A 20,835-nucleotide genomic window follows, 5' to 3' on the forward strand; every position below is an offset into this window, starting at 1 on the left:
TGGCACTGGCCACTCAGAGCACTCCAGAGTGCCCTCACACCTTGCAAAGCAAGATGGCTGAAGTCTGGAACACACTGGAGGAGCTCTGGGCACCACCCCTGGGGTGGTGATGGACAGGAGAGTGGTCACTCCCCTTTCCTTTGTCCAGTTTCCCACCAGAGCAGGGGAGAAGGGGTCCCTGATCTGGTGTAGACTGGTTTATGCAAGGAGGGCACCATTTGTGCCCTTCAAATCATTTCCAGAGGCTGGGGGGAGGGCTACCCCTCCTCAGCCTGTAACACCTATTTCCAAAGGGAGAGGGTGTAACACCCTGCTCTAAGAGGAAATGCTTTGTTCTGCCTTCCTGGGACTGGGCTGCCCAGACCTGAGGAGGGCAGAACCCTGTCTGTGAGGTGGAAGCAGCTGTAGCTGCAGTGCAAGCCTCAGAGAGCTGGTTTGGCAGTACTGGGGGCCCACAGTGGAGCCCCCAGGATGCATGGAATTGGCTCCCCAATACCAGATTTGGAATGGGGGAACAATTGCATGATCTTAGACATGTTACATGTCCGTATTCGTAGTTATCATTGTGAAGCCACATATAGGTATTGACCTAGATGTAGTGCACGCGTGCAGTGGAGTCCCCGCACTCGCAAAGTCCGCAGAAATGGCCCTGAACTATATGGGGGCACCTTTGCTAGTGCAAGGGTGCCCTCACACTTAGTAACTTTGCACCTAACCTTCAACAAGTGAAGGTTAGACATATAGGTGACTTATAAGTTACTTAAGTACAGTGAAAATGGCTGTGAAATAGTGTGTGCACTATTTCACGCAGGCTGCAGTGACAGTCCTGTGTAAGGGTTTGTCTGAGCTCCCTTTGGGTGGCAAAAGAAATGCTGCAGCCCATATGGATCTCCTGGATCTCCAATGCCCTGGATAACTAGGTACTATATACTAGGCACTTATAAGGGGGGACCAGTGTGCCAATTGAAATTGGTAAATGAAGTCACTGGCTTACAGTGACATATTTAAAAGTATAGAGAGCATAAGCACTGAGGTTCTGATTAGCAGAGCCTCAGTGACACAGTTAGGCACTACACAGCACACTTATTAGGCCACAGACTATGAGCACTGGTGAGACAGGCAAAACACACTGACATGCAGGTTTTTATCTATGAGCACTGGGGTCCTGGCTAGCAGGATCCCGGTGACACAGTGAAAAAACACACTGACACACGCTCACAAACAGGCCAAAAGTGGGGGTAACCATGCTAGAAAGAGGCTACTTTCCTACAGTCCTATACACAGGTGTTATTTCAATATATATATATATATATATATACACATATATATATATATACACATATATATATATTTTCACATAAACACACACACACACACACACATATATATATATATATAGCACCTGTACATAAACATGCATACAAACCCTAAACACATATTGATATTCTTGTGCACATGCACACCACGACGGTCGTCCGGACACACTTATACATGTAATGCACAAATAAGCCTAAATTACTATATAAATCACATTTATTTTCTTTTATTTAAAGCAGAGCTAGATACACATACATGCACACATATATATGGAGATCCATTCACCTATACATACACATAACAATGCATCTCTATACCAAATATAAACCTATATAAATACACACACACACATATATAAGAGAATAACAAATTTCATAATTTAGCCTCCCTTGGTATATATTTTGTGATTTTTCAACCTGATGAAAAGTGGTCCCTTGCCATTTACTGCCTTGTGGTTGATAAAAGCAACTTGAAAGAGGATGGTCTGGCAGCTGGTAACTATTGACGGATTTTAATGGCAGGGGAGATATGGGTGTGTGGCTTTGCATGTAGGAATAGGTTGGCAGCAGTTAAATGCTACACCAGCAGTGTTTGAATCTTTGGCGATACATGAGAACGTGATATATTCATGTTCATTTTTGATCCTAAAGCGCTAATAAGTTGGCCATTGGTTCAGATATCAACTTAGCCACACACAAGCATATGTGAATATATTGGCTGTTTTTGTCTTGGACAAGAAACCATCACTTTTAATTACAAGAACAAAATATTGCACCTGCAACCCAAAAACAATAATATTAGGGCTTATTCTTGTACTTTCTCACGCAATGGAACAATGTGTTTTTTTCAGCGATAGAAAGAACTTTTTTGGGGGAGAAAAGAGATAAAGAGCCTTGCTGTACTCCTCTGTCCTCAAGAGAAGGTCTAACATTGACTTGAGATGATTTCCTTTATAAAGTAGAGTTTCCTCCCTAAGCTTCTGATGGAAGGCACGGATATGATAATATTTGGAGAATGTTGACGCCTAAAGATGTTTAGTAGAAAGCCTGTTGAGAACGTGTTCCCTGATATAGATTCCACATCAATGATTTCATCCATGAAAAATGTATAAAAGTAGCTGACCTTAAAGTGGGAATCCTTAAGGTATGTATAGGCAGGATTTATAGAGTGCACGGCTGCTTACAGAGCAACAGAGTGCTGTGTGGGCAGTCTGATTTTGGGACGATTTATACTGTGGGCTCCACAAAGGATGTCACCACTAGCCTAAATGCTTCACAAGCACTATGCGGTTTATATAATGTTCATGTGACAATATTATACGTTAAATTCATACCACATACTTTTTTTTAAAAAGTATTAACGTTCAGGATGGCCCATCTAAATCAGATCTGGCTACTTTCATGACTGAATTTCCTGTGAGTACTTTTCTCTAAAGTGCTTTCACAAACAACCTCACCTCTGTGGAAAGGACTTCTGTAGAATGCGTGACTAAGAAGCAACTGAACACACGTTTGTTTGCAGTAAGTGAACACTTATTATGCTAATTTAGGAGGCTAACACCTGCTTGGAAAAACTGTGCCATGTTGACCTGCTTGGTTTTCCACGGTAAACGTTCGGGCGTAGCTTCAGGGGGTGTTTGGGATTTTACACCTCCTCATAATGTTATTTTCTGATGAATAGTTGGGTACAGTTACTTTCCACTGGGAATGGTGAGGTCTCTGTCGGATTTCACCCGGGATTTTTGCCTGTACACACTGACAAAAACACACATACACTCTATTCCTCTCTGTTTTGAAAGTGCTCGAAAATGTTGATTATTTTACAAAATGTTGTGTTTTGTCTCTTAATACTCCTACTAGTCCACATTCCTCTACCTTTCCACTGCCACTTAAAACCCTCTCATGCACCTTGCTTGTTGTATCATGTATTTAACATTAAATGCCAGCGTGATTGTTCGGAGATCTGAAGCTCCCCCCAGTTCTACTGATCAAACTACGCCCGGTTAAACGGAAAGGGCGAAGATGGCGTGTCAGAATGGGGAACTCGTAGCGCTGTGAGTCACATGCACCACTGTACGCTCTTGAGTTTGTGCTGCCCGTGTAGTTCAAAGATATGAAGTGCACGTTCACATTCCATACCTAGGAGGGTGTGTCGGTATTAGGGATGGGCAAGTTCAGAAAATGGAACATTCCTTTTGCCTAGCAACGTTCAGCTAACATTTTTGTATTCACTCTGAACTCAATCTCGCCTAAGGATCAGACAATTTTTTGCTCTGTCTATGCATATATACTACCTACTTGTGTTTTGTTTTAGGTTTGCATACAAGCTCTCTAAGGTTGCATCATGTTAGCATGTTCGGGCTATGTAAAACAGGGTAACAAATATTAAAAGTCGTCCCATTTGCATTGACATAATGCAAAGTAGTGCCTCTCCCTGCAGAATGTGGTGAGGGACCCTTGAGACTCTTGAATAGTACATAGTCAAAGGACTTTGTCTGTGTGGGTGGAGGGCCTGGAAGGTAGAACCCCCTGCTACGCACGGGCTGCAGGACCTGTGTTACGCCCCTGTCCACATCACAACTTTAACACTTCTGTTTATTTCAGACATACATTTGCAAAGAGAGTATGGTACAGCCAGAAGGGGAAGATTGTGCAGGGACATCTGTGCAGGGCAGAATGAACATGTGGCATAACGGCCAAGCTGTCGACTCTGGAACTGGTGAACCAGGTTTGAGGTTCTGGGCAAAGCATTTAAATTTCCCTGTGCCTACAAAAATGAACATGTTCTTGTGGACTGTAACTGGTGGTCATGTAAAAGGCTCCAATGCCTTTGAGTCGATCTTGCGATAAATAAAACTGCAAACAAGCATTGGCATAGCCAATAGGTCTCGCAGTTTGGATGTGAGTGAAAAAACACCCCTAGATATGTGTGTGACGCCGTACTCACACGCATCAAAAATATTAAAGGATGATTGGGGGCTGTATGCAGAGCATTAGCCTGCTCCTAGTATTAGACTACCAATATGCTTTGTGGATGAGATACAACCACCCTCTGTGTCAAAATAAATGAGGCCTGGGGGGAGGGGAGAGATGTGTAGAGAAGTAGAGATAGAGTTAGAGAGGTAGAGTGAGTGGTAGAGGTAGAACGAGCGGTAGAGGTAGAGAGAGAGGTAGAGGTAGAAATTGAGAGGTAGTGGTATAGAGCGAGAGGTAAAGGTATAGGTAGAGATGTAAAGAGGTATAGGTAGAGAGAGAGGTAGAGAGAAAGGAGCAGAGGTAGATAGAGGTGTAGAGAGGTAGAGGTGGATAGAGGTAGGTAGGTAGAGAGCTAGAGGGAGGTAGAGAGGGAGGTAGAGGTAAAGAGGTAGAGGTAGGAAGAGGTAGAGAGAGGGGTAGAGAGATCAAGGATGTAGAGAGAGAGATTGAGGTATAGAGAGAGGAGTAGAGGCACAGAGATGATGCTAGAGGTATAGAGAAAGGGGTAGAGGTAGAGAGAAAGAGAGAGGCAGAGAGAGAGAATAAAGTGCCATCTCCGCGCTCGAAGTGGAGAGAGAGAGAGAGAGAGAGAGAGAGAGATCCAAAAACAAAGTGCCATCAGAAACAAAACCTGAAGCCTTTGGTGCCTTTCTAAACATGGTGTTTTCACTGGTGTGGTGTGAACGCATTGCTATGGACAACCAAAAAAGAACACTAAGGCTGCAATGCCCAGACGGGAGGATGGAGGAGGGGCCATCACATGCGGTAACAGGAGGAAGCGTGAACGTAGTGTGATGGCTAACAAAAATGTTCACTTACTGAAATTGCCTGAGCGGGAACTAAGCACACAAAGGTGGGACATTTAGAAAAAAACACCAATAAAAAGAAAGCATTTAAGACAAGAACAACAAAGAACGAATGGCAATAGTGAGTCCGGTTAAAGTCCAAAAACGGAATACAGTATGGCTTGCAGACAGTGCATGTAACTGCCTAGCCTCGACCTAAAAATGAACATAGTAATAAGCAGCTGCAAGTGGAGACGAGGCAGGAAGCTTGCTTGTAGTATGTGTTTGGTGCAGGCATACTTTGATAGCCTAGATTACAGCTGCACTACAAGCAGGGATCAGTTGTTATAGTGATAAGGACACGGAAAGAGATCCTGCCACCCGCATCTATACTAAACAATGCGCCCTTGCCCCATTGTCTCCTAATAAAGTATTAAGGGCTCGATTCACAAAAACCCTCCGCAGCTGTGAGAGAATCTCCGCACTGCAGTTTGCACTGAGGAGATTCCACCACAATTGCGGAGGCTGTTTGTGAAACAGGCCCTAAGACTGGGATAGATAAGCAGGAGCGGTTTGAAGGTGACATAGGGATACAAACGCAAGAGATATTTGGAGGTGACACCCAAACATAAAAGTGGATCAATGAAGACTGCCCATACTGTCCAGGAAAAGTAGAACTGTTCCTTTAAGTCTAACCTACCGAAGTGAGAATCCCCTATTCTTGGTCCACAGAGCAGCATTGCAAACAGGAAACTGAACAGCACATGATGATATGCATCAGCAGGCTCTAAGCGAAAAAGCAAAGAGGAAAATACACGCAGAATTGAATCGCTATCGCTTTTGTGGGCAGTGCTGCGTGAATCACGGTTTCCTTGCATTCTTTGCTGGGGTCTGTCGGCGTTATAAAGTACAGCTGGACAATCCTGGCCAGGGAAACTCCCTATAAACGTTGCCAGGAAATCCAATATCTCCGAAATTCAAATATATTTTATCCGACGGAGCTCTTTTATCTCCTGGCTTAACTGTTCCTTCTTTTGGAAAAAAATGCATATGCTGAAACTAAGGCTTGTTTAAAAAGTACACTCTAAGTGTATCAAATGTTGTGATGCATTGCCCGGAAGCTACAGTTTACTTCCACGCACACAAATTCAGGAATCAGAAAAAAACAAGCATTGACAAGAATTGTGGGTTTGACGTTGGGCGCCCTCAAAAGAACAAACACACAAGCGCACAGAGGCACAAGCAGAAACAACAATATAACCACATGCATCCATGCAGTCACCCATGTGCACGCACACAGGGACACCCCACAAAGACCCCCCATATTCATAAGAATGCACAATACATTGAAAGGCAATAATGCAAAAAGTCACAAACAACACAAGCGCTGGCATGGATGCAAACACAGGAAGACATATGGATGCATGATTGTGAGGATAGAGATGGATGCACTGACAAGTATTGGTGCATATTTGGATGACAAATGGATGGAAAGATGGACACACAACAGAGTATAAATGAAGTAATAAATACTGATTCACGAGTGTGTGGGTTCATGGAAGATTGCATGGTTGGATTAGATGGATTTATGTGGATGAATGGATGAATGCATGCATGCACACAGATATATGAAACAATGCATGGGTATGGTGGACGGGCATTTGTGTACGTGGTTTATCTCTAACCTCCCCTCTTTTCTCCACCCTTCTCCTATACTCATAGGATCCCCCCACCTCTTCACCCAGTTTAGATAGCAGCAATACAGTGCATTAGAATATCCTCAGCGCCAGTCTTATCTGCTCCGATTTAGACGCATGCTTAGATTATGCATATGACAGTTACTCCTCGTACCCCAAGGCACAGGACAATGCTCTAGGTACTGCCACCAGATGTCCACGTGCAGTGGAAAAATGCTGCATGGATGTATGATTATAGCTTCTTCCTGAATTTTCACCGTGAACAGTACCCTGTGCATTGCTTGCTAGGTTCTGTGAGAATTATAAAATATTCCCTTTAAACTCTGTCAGGGTTTGTTATATTACTTAAACTATTTTAATTAAAAAATCTCCCAATTTTCATTTTGATGTGTCTGGAAGATAGTAATCACCTCGTCTAATATTAGTGGGAATCTCGTGTGCCTAGCAGACGTGCAGATGCTTCTCAGTGAGAAAAGGTGAAGCAAAAAGAACACACTGGCACTATTTTACATGTGTGGCTACATTTGCTGGGGTGGAGGGTGTGAGTTTTGCTGCTTGAGGATATCATGTTGGGAAAAGTTACACCATTGGAAACATTTTAGAATGTGCCGTCTTGCCTGCATCTGCTGGGATGCAGCCCTCACCTCATAGAAGCAACACATTGCTGTCCTTCCTATTAAGGAATATTCGGAAATAAATAATATGGTTCATTTTTGTTTGGCCCAGGCACTGCTTTGCTGTGCAGACAAGACAATACATTAATGCCTGACCTCAAATATTGCTGTTTAGTGACATAAAGGGGGTTATTCTAACTTTGGAGGAGTGTTAATCCGTCCCAAAAGTGACGGTAAAGTGACGGATATACCACCAGCCGTATTACGAGTTCCATAGGATATAATGGACTCGTAATACGGCTGGTGGTAAATCCGTCACTTTTCCGTCACTTTTGGGACGGATTAACACCTTCTCCAAAGTTAGAATAACCCCCAAAATGTCACACATCAGTGACCTTCAAAGAAGCCACATGCGTAGGTCCATTATCTAAATTCAATAGACAGGGCCTCACAATGAGTTGCACCAGTCCCAGTGGAAAGGTAATAGCAGTTACTGGCCAACACTGGGATACAAGAGCCATAGTGTAGGAGGCTAGCTCTCTATATAGTGAACGAAAATGACGTGCACTGTGTCAAGATTCAAAGCAACTCCACCTTGGTATCCAGAGTTAAAAAGCAGACCAACTAATGCTATGTTTTTGTGGTAGTGTGAGCAAGCAGTTAGACTTTTCTTGGAGATGTGCCAGGCGTTTGTTGTACTCACAGTATCAATAAATGTGGACACACACTCAGAAGAATAATTCAAGACCAATTCACAAAAATACTTCAGAGCTTTATAAAATTGTAAGACCAAGATCAACAATATATGGTAAGTACTTTTTCTAGTTATGATTTTTCAAAGTTTAGAAAATGTTCTGTTTTTGTGCGTAATTACGCACCATAGGAATCAATGAGAAAATATTTTAAATTGCATATAAAACCAGGCAATGCTCTCACAAGTGTCTCCTTCTATTTTTAGGTCAAGTTAATCGAGGTGTTCTGCGGGACAGCCGGGGATGTTCAGGCTGTTCAAGCGGAAGCAGCAGCTGAAAGTCTTGGAGCTGATGCACAACGGAGAGGGGGACCACTTGGAAACACGCTGCACAGATGGACTTAAAGGTATGCCCGGTGGGTTCCCTTGGAGAGGGAAGATTGCAAGGGGTTAAGGAGAGCAGGTCACTTGGAGGGTGGTTCACAGGTCAGCAGGGCCACTCTGGGGGTGGTTCTTCGCTGTCCTGAAGTTCCTTGTCTAGTGCTTGCTTCTGGGCTCTTGAAAGTCCGGAGTGGACTTTGCTTCTGGGTGTCTGATGTTTGGGGTCCAGTACCATGGGTAATGGTACATCTCAGGCCCTGAAAGTCCCGGTGCCACCAAACTTGGCACACTGGTAGGTTTTGTCCTTCCAGGTCTATTGTGTGAAATTTGGTCAAGCTATTTGGTCCGGTTCTTTGGTCAGCTGCCAGTCAGTGAACTGGACTTCACTGGTTCCTTGCCTGCAGGGTGCAGGAGAATGGTACTTTCACTCTGAGGGAGGTTCTGGGTGATTTTCGGAAGACTGGAGGTGCTCTGGGGTTTTGCTGAGTCCTTCAGATTTCCAGGCGACACCTCATCGGCAATTATCGAGTCCGTGGAGCAGCAGGCAGGGCTTGGCACCTTTTTCTTTATGCAGCAGGACTTCTGTTCTCGTGCCTCAGGTCGTCTTTGTTCCTGGTCTTTTTGTGTCTATCAAATCTTATCTGTTGGTCTAGGAATGCCCACTAAATACTGCATTTAGGCGGTTTTAGGGGGAGTACCTGGTAGTGGCCAATGGGCCAATTACCTTAACGTGACTACCCACTAAGTGACCAATTCCTGTGGGAAGGGTCACATCCCTAACCCTGATTGGCTATTTTCCCACCATCCAAGATGGAGGACAACGAGATGGAGTGGTCACCTCGCCTGCCATACCTGAATGGTGGTGCAGGCTGGTGATGGCCATCCCTCCTATCCTTGCAAGTTTTCCTGCCGGTTTTCCCACTTAAATTGGGGGAAAACTCATTGGTCGGCCATCTGCTGCTAGCAGCAGTGGTGGGAGTCAGATTTCAAAGGAGGTAAAGCCTTTGAAACTGAACGCTGGCACAGGGTGCCTGGGGGAGGAGGGGTAACATCTCCACTCAGGAAAGGCTTTGTGTTCTAGCTCCTGAGAGCAAAAAACTCTCACCCCAGGAGTCCAGAATCATGTCTAGTAGTGGCAGGTTGGTCAGGACCAGTCAGCTACCATGCTAGGGCTTGTAGGTTTATGGGGGCACCTCTAAAGTGCCCTCTGGTTACATTTTAAAATAAGTCCAACACTGGCATAAGCGGGGGTTTATTATTCTGAGTTGTTTGATACCAAACAACCCAGGGTTCAGAGAGGCAGTTGTGTAGCTAGGGAACTCATAATGACCAGTGTCCAGCACATGGATTTGCTATGGCTCCCCTGTACACTTACTATATCTTAAGGTTTAGCAAAGGCACTGTAGGGGCATATTTGCTCATCCCTGCATATGCTGTCACATACATTGTAGTGCACCCTGCCGTAGGGCTGCAAGGCCTGCCAGAGGGGTGACTTACTTGTATTACATGCAGTGTTAGTGGGCCCAGCACTCTGGGTGAGTGTCATGTCGACTTTGCAACTTTACATTCACCTTGTCATGCGCTTGCAGTGGCAGTCTGTATGAGACAGTTGTGAGTCCTCTCAGAGGGGCACAGTTGGTGCTGCAGCTCTGAGGGGCCCTCTTCAGTACTTATGTCCTAGGTACCAGGGGTACCATTTACTAGGGACTTATAAAGTTGGCTGAAGTGTCAAACATAGTACAGTGTTGGGGAGAGAGATCTGGCCCTGCGATCCTGCTTAGCAGGGGCCCAGGGCCCTTACTGTTTGAAACCACATCATTTTCCAGGCAAACATTGGGGGGCTAACCATGTCAAAAGAAGTCCTTTCCCACACATGGTCATCGCTAGTCATGTGTTTTTCACCCACACAGTTCAGCTGCTGAAATTAGATGAAATTTCAAGGTGAAGCTGCAGGGGGGAGCACAAATCACAAAGCCTTTAGTTGTGCCTTTCATTCCAATTCTCTCTTTTTATACTTTCTCATGAGATTTTGCAAGAAATGCAAGGCAAAACTTGAAAATGAGCTAACTGATGAGCAATCTACTTAAGCCACCAAAAAGTTCACCCCATTCCAACACATGACCCACACCCACAGGAGATAGTGCCAACCAGCTCTTGCCAAGAATCATCCGACTGCTGGCCTTCCTTTTGTAGCTGCTGCGGTTTGTAACTTGTTAATAAGATGAGGCAGAATCATTTTATCTTTTAAACTGGGCTTCTTCCATCCCCTTATGAGCATACACTAGAGGGCCCTATCTAGGTTGAGCGCGTAAGCGCTTTGACCTGTTGTAAGTATTGTGTGCTGTTAACCATGCCCATCTCACGCCCATCACTTTCATTCATTCCTGGGCTTGCCTTTCAAAAATCACTTGATGTCATTGGTAAATGCTTTACGTTTCTCCTGCCTTGAAGCTGTTTTTGTCACGCCTTGCAGACTGCTCCTGTTACATGGCTTATTGCACAACTGCCGATATACTTCAGCGTTGGTGAAATATTTCTTTTGTCTCCTCCCTTCGTGCTGCCTGGTGTCCATGGAACTCACAGCGTGAGCAGGCACAACAGCGTGAACTCGATCAGCAGAATTGGTGCACTGGTCACATTGTTCACAGTTACCGAATCAAATTAATTTCTTGTGGCTCTCCCCTTAAAACACTTGAAATTGGTGAATGCTTTACGTAAAACAGAAATACTCAAAGCTAAAGTGGCTCTCCCAGCACAGCGGGAGAGCCGATACTACAATATTTACTGCAGTCTGGAAAAGCCGACCCATAATGCTTTGCAGGGCATTACTTTGATAAAACATGTTTGCTCATAACTCCACCTTGGGACCACCACCAAAACGTTCACAGCAACATGCTCTTTCTGTCTACATCATCTTTTGGTCCTCGCACTAGGCTAGTGGGGACTCCAAAATAATAACCCTTCCCACCATTTAGCGTCCCTTCAAGCTTTCTCATGGCTTGAACTTTTGTTTTACAGTTTGGGATAGTTGATGTTTTAAAAGCTTTGTTTGTAATTTCAGGGAAGTGGAATTCCTATCGCCCGACGCCCGGGACATCTTGTTTGGGGTCAAGGGCAACAAGTTTTTATGTTTACTTTGTCCTTGGGACAAGTAGGCCCAACCCTCTGCAGCACAAACCCTTTGGCTGCTTGTTTACAGAGAGTGGAACTCTCTGCAGTTGAGGTAATGTGTTTCCATAAGATAAGGCTGTTCGAAGTTGTATTTATGGTTCATTATTTCAAAGCCTTCATTATTAGGGTGAGTGCTGTAAATAAATGTTTTAAGGTCACACTTCACTACTGACGTTGGTTCCAGTACAAAAAATAAATAAATGTGTATTCACATGTTTGAAAAGTTTAGGCTATGAGGCTAAGTATAATGCTCCCTGAATGCTCTCTGATTAGATGCAAATGAAGTGTCATTTAGTAAAATGTGTTGATGCATGCTAGTATTTCCCAAAAATATTTCTAATGGGAAATCAGTGTAACCATTTTCAACACGAATATGGGAAGCATGAAAATAAACAAACACTGACAAAGCCAACTGATCTGACATATTTTTATAAGTCTTTTAGTTTCATCAATGCGTGTCTTGTTTTGACATGGCTTTTGTAACACTTTATTGTTGTGGGAGCTACCAGGCCCTCAACATTGTAACAAACACTGGCAAACCCCCCCAAAAAGTTTTTGAACTCTAAAAGCACACGTTTCCACCAGTGGCATAACAAAGGCCCCGCAGCCGCCCTCCAGGGGGCCCCTTCAGCACAGCACCTGCCCTGAGTGAGTCTAGAGAGGGGGCTCCTCCATGTTCTTTGCAAAGGGGCACCCTCCAATTTCGTTACGTCACTGATTGCCACTGTAGTTCCTGACACTGAACAAAACTACTTTGTGTGCCAATATGCTCCTTGTGGAAGAGCAGAATGCGATCACTCACAGTAAAGCCAGCCGAAAGAGAGAGAAATAGAAGTTTAATAAAAACAAAATGTCTTTGTTAACATCAGACCTAATTAGGGACCAAGACCCACATGTAGGTAGCTTTTTGCATGTCGCAAACAACGACTTTCGCTGTTTGCGAGGTGCAAAAAGCACATTGCGATGCGCAAACCCAGTTTTGCGATTCGGTAACCTGGTTACTGAATCGCAAAACGGGTTGTCGCAATTAGGAAGGGGTGTTCCCTTCCTAACTGCGACTTGAAGTGCAATGTAGGATTGTTTTGTGACCGCGAAAGTGGGCGCAAACCATTTGCAGTTTGCACCCATTTCAAATGGGTGCTAACACTTTCGCAAAATTGTGAAATGTCACTGTAAACATTTTTTCAGAGCAGGCAGTGGTCCAGCTGAAAAAATTAAACGAAAAAGTTTCATTTTTCGTTTTTGTAATGCATCTCGTTTTCCTTTAAGGAAAACGGGCTGCATTACAAAAAAAAAAGAAACTGCTTTATTGAAAAGCAGTCACAGACATGGTGGTCTGCTGTCTCCAGCAAGCCACCATCCCTGTGAGGTCCGCTATTCGCAAGGGGGTTGCAAATTGCGACCCACTTCATGATTATTCATTAGGTGGGCATTTGCGAAGCCCTTGCGAATCACAGATGGTGTCAGGGACACCATCCTACATTCGGATTTGCGAGTCGCAAATCTGAACCTACCTACATGTGGCCCCAAATTCTTAAAGAAAGTCACAAAAGTGCACCCATGGTATATGTCGTACCCCTATAAAATATTTGTGAACTGTATTTTAGCATGGGTAAATACGCATGTGTAGATTTGCTCATGTGAAAATCTATTGAGCATTTGCAAGTTCATTTTCCCTCCAGCCACTTTCTTCCCAACCCTGGAAGAAGTTCTAATTCTGCCATTGTCAGGAGTAAATGTCCAACCTTTCTTATTATGGGAAAATATTAGAGAGAAGCTGGTGAAAATCTTTAAAACATGCAGGTTAGTAGGTTTGCAGACTCAAAGGCATTCCAGCCCTGGAACTATTGCTTACTGCTTCCTCCAGCCCCAGTATGGAGATCTGCAGAAAGGTGGCAAAATAAGGAAATTGCTACAGTAGGGATTGAAATTGCAAGTATTCAAGCCCTACTATGGTAGTAGCCCTGGCATAATCAGAGAGGCTATTATCAGAGTTCTTACATAATGAGATTGCTGCCATAATTTGTCGCCACACTACATGGCACCAAAGGGACAAGTAGATCTTTTTACAGGACAAGTAGATTTGAGAAGCAACCTGTCCCCTGGACAAGTAGATATTTTAATAAATTCCACACCCCTGAGTAATATTATTGTTATAGGCTTGTTACTCCTGAATATATATATAATGTAATATGTTCTTGATACGCTACATATATGGTTATGCTGTATTATTTGTTGCCATTTTTTTGTGTGGTTATGCCTTTCAAGGGTTAACTATATATTTATATGACATTGTTTCTTACAAATGCTATTTTCATTGTGGTGTTCTCTACGGGTTGTTCTAAGCATTACAGTCATATCAGCTTATTAAAATACTCGTGGCATGGAAACATGTCCCGTAATGCTTTGTAGAGCATTAATTTTACAAAACAGTTTTGCTCATATCTCAGCCTGTGGTGGTCCTAGGACAATGGGACCACCTTCAAAACATTGACCACAACATGCCCTTTCGATCTACACCACACTATGTTAGTGGGGACACCAAAATAATAACCCCTACCACCTTTTTAAGCATTCTCAAGGCTGGAACTTATGTTTTACGGCTGAGAGAAGTTATGGTTTATGGGCCTTGTTTGTAATATTATTGCAATAGTTCTGGTAGCCTTTAGGAATTTGATATATGGTTACATTGCATTACTTTTCCCATTCTTTTTCATGTGGTTATGCTCTTTAAAGTCTGAGTGTATGGTTACATGACCACGTTTCTTTCAAATGTTACTTTTACTGTGGAATTCTCTAGCGGCTGTTCTGAGCATTACAATACAATACTATAATATTTGCAGAATGAAAAACCTGCCCCATAATGCTTTGTAAGACATTACTTTCACAAAACATTTTTGCTCATAACTCACCCTGTGGTGGCCCTAGGACAATGGGACCACCTTCAAATCGCTCTCTCTACATCATCTCTGGGTCCCCACACTAGATTAATGGGGACCCCAAAATAATAACACATCCCAATATTCAGTGTCTTATAAGCTTTCTCATGGCTACAACTTTTGTTTTATAGCTAGGAGAAGTTTTGTTTTAAAGGCCTTGTTTGTAATATCATTGCAAAAGGCCTGCTAGTCTTAAACACATCCTCTAGGTGCTAAGTATATGGTTACACTGCATTACTTTCTCCTGTTTTTTTCACGGGGTTATCTCCTCTAGGGGCTAACAATACAGTTACATGACGTGTTTTCTTACAAATTATATTTTTGTTATGGTGCCCTCTAAGGGATGTTTGGAGCATTACAGTCTAATGCAAAAAGTTTATTTCTGATAAATGTTTATATGATAATTGTATATGTTTTATAATCTCTCCTTATTACAATTATGACCATGATTCAGGCCAACTTAACATGCTTATTACACAATGACTGTTTGAACACTCTTGATATGTTTGGGTGACCCTTCTAGTTTATTTCTCCTTTGTGGCTGTCTTGCGTCTTTTTTTTTTTTGAGAATTGTTTTAGCCAGCCAGCAACTCTGATAGTGGGGTGGTGAAAGTGGTACTCTATTGGAATTAGCTTAGCAGATGTAAATCAGGATGCTAAATGGCAACATTCTCGTGTTTTGCAGCAGATAGAGGAAGAAGGTAAATGGAAGTGCTTTAGTTATATGCAGGGCCACTGGAATTATATGACAGGAAAAGACGAAATCATGAGGCAGGGTTGACCATTTATGTTGCAAGAAAAGTCCTGTTATGAATTTACAATGCCAGTAGCTCTAACTCAAGCATATGTGAGACCTATTGCATTGCAAATGCTTGTTCACCTTTGTCCCTATTTCATAGATGCTAGCATTGAAGCCTTTCATACTTGTTTTGGCACAGCTGAGAACACTCAGGCTAAAATCTGCGTGCAATCCTTAGGCCAAAGAAACTCATGAATAATGAAGATTAATTATATGAGTAGCTGGTTTGAGTGTGTAACAACCAGGCGTACTGTGTTCAATGTAAAGCGAATTGGCTAGAAATGTGATATAAAGGACACACTTGTATGACAATAATAGAATGAGTTAATCTCTCCACTGTCAACCTGTAATGCTTTTGTTTGCTACTGGAAATTTTCTTACTCTAATTGTGAAAGAAAAATGTCTGCTAAACCCATAGGAGAGAGATTCTCACCACTTGGAGGCCTGAATACAACCATCAAAGAACAAATGTTGGCTGGCCATTGGTAAACAATTAAAAACAGCAAAGGTACCAACTCCTTGACCCTTTTTAAAGAGGGAGTAGAAATTCCAAGAGGGGTCGAAAAGCATCCCATGAGGCCACATTTTTGTGTGTATGGGATAACAAACAGCTAACAAACACGGCCATATTGCTGGGACAGATGGAGTGTCAGTACTTGACATCTGTCTGCGGGACTATAGGAATTAAGCGATTCTGAAGCTATACTATCCTGTCACGGCTCGCAGGAGGAAGAAGGGGCGGGGTGGCGCTGGGGGGGGGGGGGGTAGCACGACCCCAAAATGTTTTTATTTCTTTTTAAATGTACCTGTTTCACCTTGCCACCTCCGAACTGCTCCTTATCTGCAGGGGCAGGCTCAGGCTCCCAGCCTACGCTGCGTCCAATCCTTGCACTGCTTCCATGCTGCTGGCAGCATGAAAGCAGCAATAGGATTGGATGTAGCGCCCTGGCTGGACACTTCAAGGCAGAGTAAGAGCCTCTGCCTGCTTTCTTCAACCCGTTGCTGGATTGGACAGAGCTACCGCGCATGTATGTTTGGCTGGCCAGAAACGGCCGGCCAAACATACATATGCACACTCCTCCTCAGTCCCTGTCATGCCCATGGCCCGCCCCGTTTGCAGTAAAAACATAATACACATGGTTATGTTTTTACTGCAAAAGTTTTGTGGCTCCTGCTGCAGGTGGGTGGCGACGCTCCTCCGCCATAGTGGAGGAGCCGCCCCTGATACTATCACAAACTTTGCTGCATTATGCCACATAATTTTCTTTTTGGTGCATAGTTTATTCAACCCTGTTACATAATTTTGTTCTCCCATGCCACATGATTCCAGTGGCGCTATGGGTGGGTGTCACCAAACTGTAGCCATCCTTTATTTGTGGCCTGCATATTTAAAGAAAAGTCAACACAGGAAGGCACTTCCACTGACCCCTCAATAGTATCATGCCACATGTGTGCTCTGGAATTGTAACTGTGATAGGTGCAGTTTAGTGGACTCTGTACTACATAATATCCTATTGTATTTTTTCTTTTCCTCTGAAGGTCGTACCTACATTTTTGCCATATAACTGAAAGTTAGTCAGCAGGCGGAGACATCAAAGAGAGGGGTATTCCATTTCCTGGAATTGTACTGAAAGAAAAGTCCTTTATCAAGTGTTCCAGCCATTTCCTAGAACACCAGTCAACACTGCGGTTTTGTGCACTTCTCCCAGCATAATGCAGATCTGATGCTTTAGAGATTTGATTTGTATCAGATTTGTTTCCAACAGCAATGAATTTTACTTTACTGTTTCCATGAGAATCTACTGGTGAAATAATGTGGCGGCTTCTGCTGCCTCGGTTAAAGTGTTTAGATTGGCACACAGTGGGCCCATCCATGACTGTGCAAACATGTAGCCCAGCCTGTACTAGAGTTATCACAGCCTTTTTAATGAGAGCCTGGGCATCTGGAACCCAGAACGAGCACACCTTATCGTACTCAAAAACACAAACTCGTGGGATTTACAGGACTCTGGGGGTTATTCTAACTTTGGAGGAGTGTTAATCCGTCCCAAAAGTGACGGTAAAGTGACGGATATACCACCAGCCGTATTACGAGTTCCATAGGATATAATGGACTCGTAATACGACTGGTGGTAAATCCGTCACTTTTCCGTCACTTTTGGGACGGATTAACACCTCCTCCAAAGTTAGAATAACCCCCTCTGTGGCACAAGAGGTCAATACATAAGCTATGTTTAACAATAATCTGTATTCTAAATTTGATGTTCATATGATCTCCTACTAATCCGAGAAGAGCCCCTTCTGGCTGTGCACCCAGAAGCAATGTTGTGGGGCACTCTAGAAACGTTCTTCATAAACTCATCTACCTTAACCTCGAAACCAGATATTTTCTTGCATTCTCTGTCGAAAATATGCCCCATCTGATTCGGAGTCTACTGGGTGCTGACTCACACCATGTATCTACTCTTGAGTAGTCGCTGCTGGATTCCTTGGGCGGGGCGGTGCGCCGGGAAGGGTAATAATTAACATTTAAAAAAACAAACAAAAGAAAAACTTACCTCCACTCCCGTGACGCTCCTTTGTTCCTCTGCTGCATGCAGGCACAGGCTCCCAGCCTGCCCTGCAGCCAATCCTGACGCTGCTCAAAGCAGCATCAGGTTTGGCTGGGAGCACCCAGCTAGGGCGTTCCCAGACAGACTGGGAGCTAGTGCAGCCACTCTACAGCCCAGCAACTGTGTTGCTGGGCTGGAGAGAGCCCTGTGCGCATGTGTTATTGGCCGTCCTGAAACAGCCGGCCAAACACACATGTGCTCTGAGGGAAGTGCACAGTCACCCCCCAATGCCCCTCCCCTTTCTCAAGGAAGGGATAATAAGCACTGTTTATTATCCCTTCCTTGTGGAAGGATTTGCAGCATTTGCTGCTGGCGGGGGCGACGTTCCTCCGCCCTTATGGAGGAGCCGCCCCTGTCCTTGAGATTCATTTGTGCAGGGAAACAGGTCTGAAAGCAGGAAGAATATGTGCAAGGAACCAAGGCCAAACTGGCACTAAACATGCAGGAAAAGATGTGATAATTCTAGATCTGTATTTTATTTCCCATTGAAACTGAACTTAGAGCTCACTGTACAGGGGTGGGAATAGTCTCTAGAGTCAGTAATTCTTAATCTAGTATTCCCTGTAGAACGCATCTCCAAACCTGAACCTTAAAAGCGTGCTTTATTCATTATTTTGGAGATCCCTGAAGGGACAAAAGTGAAAATGTTTTGAATAATCTCTCAGCAGAAGAAACTACTAATAAAGGCCCTGTGTTGATAATACACCCGGGCAAAATTTTACTTCTGCAGCTTCATTTCTGGAGTTTTGTTTTATGCTTGTTATGCAAAATTCCTGAAACAACACCTTCATGTCTGCTCGAGTAAGTAAGAGTAATTTAGGACAAAAATCCTACATGAACAGAACTCGAGCGTTGTTCAGGCTGCAAATTTCTTAGCGCAAGATGCACCCTCATGTCCAATTTGGACGCAGGGGTGCATTCAGTAGTAAACCAGCATGCATTTTGCACTAAGAAAACAGCACTGAATGCCTAATTAGCCATCTTGTGTAGTTTCCCTGAATTTTCCCATCATTTTGTTAAGTTACCCGGGGATAATTTTTCGATTTTGCACACCCCTCGTTGATAACTAGGCCAGTAGGTCTGAGACAAATACAATATGCCAGGATTGAAAATGTCATAGAAAAGTTGGTACATGGTGAAGCCCGCTTACCTGCAATTTACGTGTTAATCAACTATCTTTTCAGAAGGGTTATATGTTGAATGTTCCTTTTGTCAATGCAGAGTCTTCTCAGCAAGGTATGTGGGCTTCAGGGGTTAACAGTAAAGTTTTGAAAATATTTAGTTTTACTTTAAAAGGTCAGAACGAGACAAACGTCGGTATGTGCAAGGTGTATACTGAAATAAGACCCAGACTGTAATAGCAGTTCCTTCTCTAGTGCATGGGGGCCACACCCACCTACTGTTATCCCTTCATTATCATTAAACAGTGCTACAGTGTTGAGTGCAAGCCGGTATGAGCCTCTGGACATTTAATGAGAAACCAGCCGCTGGTTCCGAGTTCAGCCTACTCTGCATTTTCAGGGAAAGCTAGGGATGAATCCAGTATACAATTTCCATCCCTAGCCACTGACTTTAAAAAAAGGGTGGAGAGAAAAGCATTTTCGGTATTATGATTAGCCCACTGCTCTTGCTAATGAAATGGAAATCAGTGGCAACACTATGGAGGCAGGCTGATCGAAGCATCATGCTGCTGCGTAGGTTAGCATTTATGTTCCTGTCTGAACTTGCAGTCTTTCAGTGGCACCCCAAACATTTTTTGGAGCAACAAAACTAAACATTTAGGGTACCAGCCACATATGGAACCACGAGCTTCTGAATAAAAGCAAAAAATAAAAATGCACTTTCCTCTATTGACTCGCCTCCTCCGGTCCTCGTGAGTCCCTCGGCGCTCTGAGTGCAGCAATGGAATTCTCCACACCAATCCAGACACTGTTTGCATGCTGCTGATAATGTTCAGCAGCATGGAAGCAGTGCCAGGATTGGCTGGAGCAGGCTGCCTCGATGCCCCTGGAGGAAACGAGGGCCTGAGCCTGCTCTCCACTTAGCTGTCTTAGAAAGCTAGGTGGAGAGGCGTACACTGCACGTCAGGCTTTCCGTCGAAAGACAGCCGGCCAACATGACATGTGCAGTGTAAAACTAGTGCAGTGAGCACCATTCCCCTGCTGCCAGTCAGCAGCAGTGACCCCGCCCCCAAGCACAGCTTGGCTGGGGAAAGATAAAATAAAATGGTAATAAATGTATTTTATTACCATTTTATTTTTCAGCTTTGCAGTGGCACTTGTAACAGGGGAGTGACGCTCCTTTGCCCTAAAAAAAGGGGCTGCCGCTGCCTTATTTGTAACTATTTACTGCTGTCCTCGCAAACTAGAATGTCATGCGGTGAAATTATACAGCTTATAACATAGTGGCTGGTACGGGTGTTGGCATGTGCACAGCTCTGATTCCAATAGGACAAAGAAAACTAATCAAGCAAATTCATCTAGCATGTGCCTCTTGATTCATTTCAAACTGATAGTTGTAAAGCAGACTCACTGAAAATATTACTTTGCTGACAAAGGCTCCAAGAATAAATATCTTTCTGCATGAAAGTCTAAATGAATTGCAGGATCAACCAGCTTCATTATAAAAGCCCGAAGACGGGGCTGTCCAATATCCAGGGGCGACTCCATTGCAATGGCGAAGGAGCATCGCCCCCCTGGCTAAGTCAGGAGCTGAAAGATAAAATGATATTTCATTGTAATTTTATCTTCCAGCTGCTGGCTCAGCCATCAGCAGGTACGGGGAGTGGCAGTGCTGTGCCACAGGAATGGGGAGTGGAATCGGTGCACTAAGTGCGCATGTGTGTTTGGCCAGC

The 20,835-nt window shown here is 43.8% G+C and overlaps 1 protein-coding gene across 3 annotated transcripts in view; it reads left to right on the forward strand.

Moving 5' to 3' along the window:
* Window positions 1-20,835, forward strand: part of MRAS (muscle RAS oncogene homolog) — a 250,194-nt gene that overhangs the window by 18,561 nt on the left and 210,798 nt on the right. The window contains exon 1 of one of the 3 annotated variants that reach the window (XM_069224606.1): window positions 8,416-8,486. The exons of the other annotated variants lie outside the window; for them this stretch is intronic. The gene's annotated coding sequence lies outside the window, so the exon portion shown is untranslated. Of the gene's footprint in view, window positions 1-8,415; window positions 8,487-20,835 lie in introns of those variants that run through there. 3 annotated transcript variants of the gene reach the window in all.

This window comes from Pleurodeles waltl, chromosome 3_1 (assembly GCF_031143425.1).
Source record: "Pleurodeles waltl isolate 20211129_DDA chromosome 3_1, aPleWal1.hap1.20221129, whole genome shotgun sequence".
Lineage (NCBI taxonomy): Eukaryota > Metazoa > Chordata > Amphibia > Caudata > Salamandridae > Pleurodeles > Pleurodeles waltl.